Source organism: Mauremys reevesii, linkage group 9, assembly GCF_016161935.1.
Source record: "Mauremys reevesii isolate NIE-2019 linkage group 9, ASM1616193v1, whole genome shotgun sequence".
Classification (NCBI taxonomy): Eukaryota; Metazoa; Chordata; order Testudines; family Geoemydidae; genus Mauremys; species Mauremys reevesii.
Window position 1 is genome coordinate 98,777,860 of NC_052631.1, and position 10,894 is coordinate 98,788,753.

The following is a 10,894-nucleotide window of genomic DNA, read 5'->3' on the forward strand; positions in this document are numbered from 1 at the left end:
CTGGGAGACCCAGCCTAACCCTTACCCCCATGGCTCATGAAGCCTGACACTAGAAACCTTGACAGCAGCAAGGAGTGTTTCAACAATAGGCTGAGCAGGTGCAGAATGACTACTGAATATGCATTTGGAAGATTAAAGGCTCGTTGGTGCTGCCTTTAGGGCAGGTTAGACCTCAATGAGGAAAATATTCCTGGGGTCATAGCAGCCTGCTGTACTCTGCATAATATTTGTGAAGCTAAGGGGAAAAGTTTACCCAGGGGTGGAGCGTCAGCAGCTGGTGACTCATTTTGAGCAGCCAGATACCACGACTATTAGAGGGGCTCATAGGGGGGCTATTTGAATCAGGGAGGCTTTGAAGCAGCATTTTGACAATGAGTCCCAGTAATATGTCTTTATGTAATGCATTCAGCCAGGCCTTGTTTACTTGCCACCTGGAATGACCCTTGTGATAATTGCTTCCTGAGCATAATTTGTAGTCTGCAAATGTGACAATAGCCACTGTGTATGAATTCCAGCAGCAACCACCATGTGTAAGAGAAAAATAAAAATTAATTTTCTTTCTATAAGTTCATTTTTATTAAACACCAATAACCAGTACACAGAAATTCAATTTCTTGCAAGGGACATGACACCGAGAAGCACTCTCTTAATGGACGCTCTCATACATAAGTCCATCTGTCAATAGATAACCTGTCTGAAGGAGTAGAGTGAAAGGAGGGCATGGCACGCAGTTCTGTATAGGTTACAAGGGGAGTGCAGTGCAATCAGGGACTTCAGCATCTCTGTTTGGTCTTCCATCAGTTTTATCATTCACTCTTCGCCCACTAAAATACGCTCCTGGCCCTGCTTCTTCGCCTAGCTAATTGCAATTTTTGTCTCTCTCCATGCTCTGTGTTCATGATCTGCAGCGTCCAATGATTGGAGCACCTCCCTAAACATGTCCTTACTCCTTCTGGGTCACCTTTTTGTCTGACAGAGGCACTCCACTGGTGAGTTGGGGGTTCCCCTCAAAGGACACATTTGCAGAAGCACAAAAAACAATTAACAGATGCAGTATTGTGAGTGCACTCGCAGCACTGAATCATTACAGATAAATACAAGTCTTTCTCATTCACTCTCCCTTGGCTAGCACACAACTCAGCAAGCACCCTAAACATGGTGAGTTCAGCCCTGTGTGTGTGTGTGTGTGGGGGGGATATGATCCAAGATGGGGCAAATGGTCTAGGTGGCTTTTTAAGGGGATCACTGCAAGCGACTAGGGACACTATTGTAAATGCTGCCACTATTTTCCACAAGTAGGAATCCTTGAAACTGATATCTCACTCCTGAGGGTAAACAAGGATGCAAGAGCGCATCTCCTGCGTGCATGTGGCTTCAGATGGGTCCCTATCCTGCTTGCCTGTGTGCCGCTTTGGTCCCTGCACAAGTAAGTTTCCTGCAGTTGGAGAAGAAACAAAGCAGCTCTGCCAAGGAACCTTTGGTACAGGATTGGCGAATACCTCCCGGAAAGTTTCCTAGAGATCTCTCTGAGGGATTTCTGTGAAATCTCAGTGTGAATTAACAAACTTTTCTACAGGGCCCCCACTGCGTAGCCACATAGGGGAATGGGAAGTAGACACAAACACTGCTAGTCTTGTACATTTCTATCCCTTAACCCATTTCTAGCACATAAAACAAAAGAAAGGACAGCTCTACCTCATGTAAACAACCAATATCAAATCAAAATGAGCACTTACCAAAGCTCCCATCTCCTGCATCATGCATGCCAGAGCTGGAGTGCTGGGACTGGCCTGCACCTTCCAGACACAAGAAGAGGTCCTGGATAGCCACACTGCTGGACGACCCTATTGCCTGTTCCACCACATCCTTCAACTCCACTTCCTCATGCACCACTTTGTCCTCGGGTTCAGTCACTGGTCACTATCTCCAGCCCCTCTGAAGTATCCACAGAGTGCTTGGCAGTTATGGTGGGGTTGCCACTGAGGATTGCATCTAGCTTTTTGTAGAAGTGGCAGGTTATTGGCGCAGCATCAGAGTGACGGTTTGTCTCCCTTGCCTTCTGTATGCCTGCTTCAGCTCCTTGATCTTCACATGGCACTGATGCATATCCCGTTCATGTCTCTTCTCCAACATGCCATGAAAAATCTGACCCCAGGTATTGAAGTTCCTACGGCTGGAGTGGAGCTGGGACTGCACAGCCTCCTCTCTCCAGAGACCCAGAAGATCCAACATCTCTGGTGTACTCCAAGCATGAGAGTGTTTGCTGTGTGGGCCACCATGGTCAGCTGGGAAGCTCTCCACAGCAAGCAAAAATGAAGTGGAATTTCAAAAATTCCTAGCCTTTTAAAGGGAAAGGGGCAGATGCCTGTGTACCTGGCTGCAGGACAGCAGAGTTTGAAATGCTGACCAGGGGGGTCAAGATGGGCATTGTGGGACAGCTCCCAAAGACCATTTATGGCAACATAATCAAGTGCAGTGTCTACACTGACACTGCGTCAATCTAACTTTGTTCAAAAAGCTCTATCCCTCTCGCTGAGGTGGTTTTATTTTGTTGATGTAGCTGCAGAGTTAAATCAGCATGAGCGTTGCAGTGTGTACATCTCCACCGTTTTGTCGGCCAAAACTTGACTCTTGATGGGTAGGGAGACAGAAGATGTTTAAACAGTGTTTTTGATTCTGTTTCTCCCCATTGGTCTGAATTATCCATGACATCCATACTGTATCACATCAAGTCCAAATCATTAGAGGAATGCCTCTGCTTGCACTGACCAGAGGATGTTTGGATTCTGATGTCAGCCCTGTTCTACAGCCTGACAGGAATCAGGTGTTGTCCCAAGTGTACACAGAATTCTTCTTTGCAGCCAAACTAGTCTAACGCATTTTGTTAACTGGAACTGGAGCAGCAAAACAAAGAAAACAAATGCTTAATTTTCCATCTTTGTGGGTGAGAGAACTATAAGTGAAGATTATAATGCCGGACACTGACAGCTTTAAACCAGCTGCCTCAGGAATCTGCCAAGAACTTTGCTGAAAATATGTTCCTCATCTTAGAAACGGAGCTAAGACTTATCACACATCTGCCCACCTTTATTCAAATGAAGCTCCTTCTGATCTGTCAGCTCAGGCATTGTCAATTTAATCCAGAACAATTTACAAACTTGGAACCTAATCCTGTAAACCCTTAATCTTTTGATCAATCCCACTGAAGACAATGGGACTATTTGCATGACTATGGACCACTTTTGTGGACTGGTAAGAGTTTCAGGAGTCTGTTCCTATAAAGGAAGTTGAATTTCCCACTGAAATGCAATGTTTGGGTACAATACTGTAAAGCAGTTCAGGATACAGTTCTACTTAAAATTTGTCTTTTAATAAATCATACATATGCTGACATGGCTCCTCACCCAACTCCCATATTCCATATAAACAGACTGAATACTACATATTTGTGAGGCAAGTGAGTAGTTAAGCAACTCGATGTTTGTATATACAAAGGGGGATGTCGGAGGGGACGGGGAGAGTGTGGGGGCCCCGGGCTGGGGGCAGGGCAGTGAGGAGTCACTTGAGGGTCACATGGTGAGGTCACATGTCCCCCCTTGTGTCCCTCCCATGAGTGCAGTACCGGCAAGAAATGATTTCTACTTGCACCACTGGCTTCACATATGGTGCAGGAACTCCAGGCTTGGCTATCTCCTGGTCCTCATGGAAAAAGTGAGAGTGTCACCTCTGGGTCATTGCAGTTCCCACCTGGTATCTTGCAGCCCAAATTATCCTAAAGCCAGGTTTTATAATCTCAAAGCATCTTGCAGAGGCACATGAGTCTAAAGAGAACTGTCCACTATGGATGGAGCTGTGCAGAGCCCTTTATCTGAGCATTAGGAATAGAGATCTCATAGCAGAGTCAAATAATTGTATCTTACTATGAGAAACCAAAGGAGACTGTACCAAAAAGCCCCATATTGAACTTCAGATCTTGTCCACAGGAGACGTTACTATGCGGCAAACTGGTGCACTGTAGATTCACACCCTGGCTTGCCGCACAGTAACTTGACAAGGAGACAAGCCTTCAGGCTGCATAACAACAGCAATCTTGGTATCAAGATGTCTAGGAGAAAAATCTGTGACATTAACTAAGTATAAAGTCTTTTCTCTCCTAAACAATCAAAATCCCAAAGGGGTGTTACCTATGAAATTAGAAAACAATGAAAACCAAGGAAAACTGTTACATAATTTCCCAAAGAAGTGAACTGAAGCATCAAGGAGCACAAACATCTACAGGAGGAGTGCAAGGTGGCCAGCCTGATTCTACAGTCCTTACTTAGGACAAACTCCCATGTGAGTTATTGGGAATTTCTATAAGAGTTTGATCTGAGTAAGGGCTGTACAAAAGTGCCTTGTGTGTCTTGGACAAAAACAAAACAAAGAAGCAAAAAGGACTCAATGGCTCTTTCTTATTTCCTGTGTGCTTGTCATTATTTTAGTTTAGCAACATAGTTAGTTCTATCTATTAGCGACAAATAAAATAATTTGGATTTATATAGTGCTTTTCATCCAAGAATCTCAAGAGGCTATAGAAAACTGGTTCAATATTTCTATACTAATTTTACTGATAGAGAAACTTTAAAAGTGAAATCAATGGATATCACAGTTGCTCAGTATCTCTGAAAAAGAGGCCTATAATTTATCTGTGCCTCAGTTTCCTAACCAGTAAAATTAGGATAATGATGCTTACCAATCATTATAAAACTTTTTGAGATTCTCAAATGAAAAGTACTATTTCAGTGCAAAATGTTTTTATTACTTCAATGTAAGGTATTTAAGGTAGTGGCAGCTGCTTGACATCTCTGAAAATCAGGACCTAAGTGATTTATTCAAGGTCACGCACAGAGTATAAGGCAGAACCTAGATTTCCTGACTCCCAATCATGCGTTCTAACTACTAGACAATGCTGCCTCCCATACTGAAATTATAAAGTCTGACCACTGAAGGTGGTTCCGGTTTTCTGATTATGTGACCCCAACCATCCTCTTTTGTTGTTGTTCATTCATCCTTTTTATGTAACTGTTTTCCTAGCTGTGAAAATCAAAAAGGTCAGCTTGACAATAAACTGCATCATTTTAAAATGTTAACACTGTGGACACAGAATGGGAGGTTGCCACTCATTTTCTTGAATTTTGGGAGACAATAACTTGGCAACTTTACACTAAACAAAGTGGATGCAATGAGCTGAACCCAAAACCCCTCTGCAATCAAATTACTGCTTTACATTTAGTGCAAATCTGGGGAAATGGTAAATAAACTGGAAGACTCAGGCTAGTGACTGTACAACAGCAGAGAGAAAAAGTGAGCTGTCAATACCACTACTTCCTTCAATAAATTCTGTGGGCCAGATTCTAATCTCACATGGATATAAATCCAGAGTAATGTTGATGGGATTACTGTGGGTTTACACTGGGATAAATGAGATCAGAATCTGGCCCCGTGTTTTTTCTATCCTCTCAGAATGATTTTTTAGCCTGTGTGACAAGAGTCAGTAGGATTCTATCAATATAACTATTAAAAATTTGGAGAATGCAAAACTGTTGATAGGAGACAGCCCTAGATCAATGCACAGGTTTTTATGTCTGAATTGCCTGGATCATGTTTTATCACTAGAGCACAAGGCTGTGTTGCGAGGACAGGAAGTTGCACTGCCCTGGAGAATTTCTTAGTTCTAGTCTAAATTTAAAATGTAGATCTACCTACCTATGTTGCTTAGGAGTGTGAAAAAATCACACTCCTGAGTGCTGCAGTTAAGCACTGTGTAGTGTAGCTGTGGCTAGGTTGATGGAAGAATTCTTCTCTCTACCTGGCTATCACCTCTCAGGGAGGTGGATTACTTTGATGAAAAATCCGTTCTATTGTTATAGGAAGCATCTACACTGAGGCACTGCAGTGTCATAGCTGCAGCGCGGCAGGTGGTCTGCTGGAGCGCCCATGGTGGAGACATGCCCTGAGAGGCTGGTCAAAAAAAAAAATTGAGGAAACAGTTCCCATCAGAAAATACAGTTCCATCAAAGTCAAAACACTTTGTGAAGTCAACGCCTCCCCAGTGAAATGTTTCAGTATTCCTGTCAAAATGAATGTTCATTATGAATTTTGTATTATATTGCTTAAAATAAAATGTTGAACTAGAAACAATTATTTGATTTTGTTAAAGTGTCTCAATCATTCATAAATTAAATTTGTTCTCTATTATCTTTTGTGGAGAAGTTTTAAATTATTGGGTTTCAATCCAAGTTTCAAAATCTCAGAATTCTCCATGAAATGGAATTTCTGTTCTCTGCACAGCTCTAGCCTCAAAGAGCTTTAATGAACTGGCATTTTCTATTATATTTCTGTATCTGTCTTTGCTGTTTTGGGCACTGGGTGGTGGGCAGCTCTGAAAGTAGACAGAATAGAGCAGGGATGGCCAACATGAGCCTGAGAAGGAGCCAGAATTTACCAATGTACATTGCCAAAGAGCCACAGTAATACCTCAGCAGCCTCACATCAGCTCCTTCCCCCCGCAACAGCATCTCCCACCCACCAGCAACTCTCTCTCCCTTTTCGCTCCTCCAGATTAGCTGTTTTGTGGCATGCAGGAGGCTCTGGAGGGAGAGGAGCAAGGACATGGCAGGCTATGGGGAGGGGGCTGGAAGGGTGGAGCCAGGGGCTGAGCAGTGAGCACCCCTTGGCACATTGGAAAGTTGGTGCCTGTAGCTCCAGCCCCAGAGTCGGTGCCTATACAAGGAGCCATATATTAACTTCTGAAGACCCGCATGTGGCTCCAGAGCCATAGGCTGGCCACCCCTGGAACAGAGTACTGCTCTTGGGCCTGCCTTGGATGGGGAGCCAGGCAAAGCTGAGACCAGTTACAGAACCAATGCTCTTAGTTGTCAAAGCTGTCACTGAAGGGTGTGTAAAAGCACTGGGAGGTATAAGTGTACTGCTGTAGCTGCAGCACTGGCAATTATTGACTAAACTGGCATTTCAACAAGTCAGTTAGCTTCCCCAGAGAAACCAACAGCACTTTCAGTGCCAGTGCACAAATGGCAGTAATTGTGTGTGCTGTGTTAACAGACATGCCAGGAAGCTATGTTAACAGGCCTGCTACAACACCTAAAATCTCTAGTGTAGACAGAGCCCTCCTGAAATTTATTTTCCAACATGGTCACAGGCACAGCTAGTACTGCTCTGGCGAGGTTTTTTGTTTTTTAAACATCCATGCTAACCAAAAATCATGTTCCAGACCACACTCCAAAAAATATATCTACATGGTCTATAGCAGGGGTCGGCACCCTTTCAGAAGTGGTGTGCCAAGTCTTCATTTATTCACTCTAATTTAAGGTTTTGCGTGCCAGTAATACAATTTAATGTTTTTAGAAGGTCTCTTTCTATAAGTCTATAATATATAACTAAACTATTGTTGTATGTAAAGTAAATAAGAGTTTTAAAATGTTTAAGAAGCTTAATTTAAAATTAAAATAAAATGCAGAGCCCCCCGGACCGGTGGCCAGGACCCGGGCAGTGTGAGTGCCACTGAAAATCAGCTCACGTGCCGCCTTCGGCACTCGTGCCATAGGTTGCCTACCCCTGGTCTATGGAATGGCTAAAGAACAAAGTTGCAACATTATTTTGCAACTGTGTAACACCATAGTTACAACAGCTGTCAAGTCTGAAAACAGTTTCAAGCAGTTATAAATCCCAGTATGTTGAGGGCTTTACATACCATACTCGACCCTATTCTGTATTCCTTACTCAGGATAAACTCTCAGTGCCTTCATAAGGGGTTATGACTGAGTACGGCAAAGATGCACCAAAATAACTAAATCAGTTTTAACTCACACCTTTTGTTACATCAGTGCAAGTATGTGGACACCCTTATTTTGGAATAAAAGTGTCCAAATGCAAAATTGCACCAACATAATAAAAGTGTGAATTAAAATTGATATAGATATTTCAGTTACAAGTCTGTATGTGGCCCTGCTCTAAAAGACTGCGCCTGAATTGGCTTTTGCTGCTATTTAAGTAAGGACCCAATTCTGTAAACCTTACTCACAGTAAGTAGTATTTCATCCCACAAATAGTCACACTAATTTCAAAGACATAAATGCTATACAACATGAATAAAGATTGTAGAATCAGGCCTTAAAAGAGACATATAAAAACACCATTTGAAGGATCTCATATTAATATTGCCAGAGCTTCAAACGGAACATTTTTCTTTGCTATTCATTCTGGCAGGTTGTCCTACCTCTAGTGGCAGTACATGAGAATTGCTGAATAAGTTTGCTATGGAATTAGTATGTTATAAGTAAGCAGTTTTTACATCCTGGAAATACTACACAAGTGTCTAATGTATGTTGTGTGTGAAAAATTAAAATTTAAAACAATCCATATGTTGGTATTCTGCAATGCCCAGACTCTTAAAGTCAGGTACTAGATACACCTCTACCCCGATATAACGCTCCCCGATATAACACGAATTCGGATACAATGCGGTAAAGCAGAGCTCCGGGGGGGAGGGGGAGGGGCGCACTCCAGTGGAGCAAAGGAAGTTCGATATAAGGCGGTTTCACCTATAATGCTGTGAGATGTTTTGGCTCCCGAGGACAGCGTTATATCGAGGTAGAGGTGTATGAGGAGGCTTTCCAAGTCAAGTGCTATGATTTGCCCAAAGAAGCAAGTAACAGATTTTGGGCATGACCCTGTCTTCCTTATGTAACTACAATGCTCACTGAAGCTAGAGGATAAGGCCCAACTCTCAAAAGAAAGTTATAAAAATCCCAAATCCATGATTCATCACTACAGCCACTCTGGGATTGGGCAGATTATATGCCATTGTGATGGAGAAGTTATTCAACCGTGGGGAGGACAGACAGCAACACTGTGGTTTCTGGTGGGAGTGCAGCTAGTTAGCCTCCCTTATCTACTTACCAACATGTAACATCATCTCTGAATTTGGCCCAACATGCTTGACACCACTTGATTTATTTTATAATCACTTCCTTAATGACCATTGCCACATTCTCATCATTCAGCAAAGCCAGTGGGAGCTCCATGTGCAGAGGGCTTCCCTGAATGGGCCTTTACTCGTGTGACTCATAATTTGGGCATCATTTTGTTTTCTTGGAGCCAAATTGTTCTCTCCTTTAGAAAAGACCCATGGGAAGAAGAAAGCACACTGGAAATTGTGCAAGATTCATTACATCCCGAAGACAGATTGGTTTCTGACCTCACATGATGGGGTTGAGGGCATCACCTGAAAGGCTCTGGGGGGGGGAGTTAGGCTCTAACCCCTCTCAAAACCCTGGGCAGTAAAATGGGCAGCAGAACACACTGTAATATTACCTTGCTTCTCCCTCCAGATGGCTGCACTGATCCTGAAAGGCCCATAGGAGTTTCACACATGGAGGGTTTGAAGTACTGAGATGCAGGTGAATTAGGAATTTAAGTGAAGCCTTTAATTCAGTCACTTTTTAATAAGATTTTGATAATTTATTTTATGTGAATCTGCAAAGTGTTTGCTTTTATAACATCTAATTGATAAGTATATAATCTGGTTTTAATTTAAGATCTGCAGGTGTTCCCCAAAGGTAAATATTAGATTCTTTATTGCTTTCTTTATTCAGTAATGATAGTGGAAATGTCTGTAAGGTTCCTAGCATCCATTTGTATGCAGATAGAATCATATTTTATAATAGTCGTAAATCTGACAGAATAGCCTCTTGCATTCAAGACAACACAATAAATATCGTGTTGTGGCTGAAGTAAACATGTTTGGAAGGAAAATGAAATAAAGATGTTATTAGAGATTTAATGAAACAACCATAACTGCTTATTTACAAAAGATGTATGTGTACATCCCTGAGAGGTGCAAAGCCCATGCTGAGTTTGCAGCTTCTTGATGAGCAGGACAATGGAGATTCTCAGCAGGATCCTACAGACTCTGCAGAAATGGGCTTAACACTTCTCAGAGATGATGGATGCCTATATAATGCTAAATTATCTCTGTCTATCTCAGGTTTTTAAAAGATGTCTATCACCATGGTATCAAAGCACCAATTACAGTACGCCTGCCTTTGTACAGGTGTGCCTAAGCACCTCTGCACATGAGGTAGGCATAATACCAGATACCCAAGCACCACTGAGGGAAGCTCTATATCTGTGTAAGGCATAATATTTCTGTACTCTGGATGCAAAATTGATCCCATTGTAGAAGGCCCATATCAGGATTAAAGAGGGGTTGAAGTGGTACCTAGTCCTTGTGCTGGCCTTGTGACCAAGGATGAATTTCACCCTGGAAGCACAAGAGAAGAGGTTGAACTGCATTGTCTCCAGTGCAGTAATCTAGAGAAGGCAATGCTGTAGGCTGAATTAACCTAAAGTAGTTTTTGCATGTTGCAGCAACTACTGATGCCCAGTATACTGTTCCCCCTCCTCCACTTCCAAGAGGTATTATGCCTCAAACAGACACACAGCTTCCCGCCATTGTGCCTGGGTGCCTGGCTCTCAGGGAGCACATTATAACCCACAGAAAACATACACATTGTACCAAAAGTTAAAATTATTGTATAACTCACAAGCGGCAAAGACCCGGGTATGTGGGAGCTCAACACTGGTGGTTGGAAAGTCCAGATGCTGCAACATGTATAAGTAAAAAATAAGAAAATCTTAATGTAATGTTTTGGGTTTCTTAATGGTTCTCTAAAATGAAAGACGCCTCTCTTGTGAATACTACCAGTATTCATTTACAGAATGTACTGGAACAACACAGAACATTTTCTGCTGCCATCCAAAATAAAAGAGAATAACACAAACCATTCCCTCTTCCCTTCTCCCAAAGAGAACAAGAAAGATACTGATGCTCTTT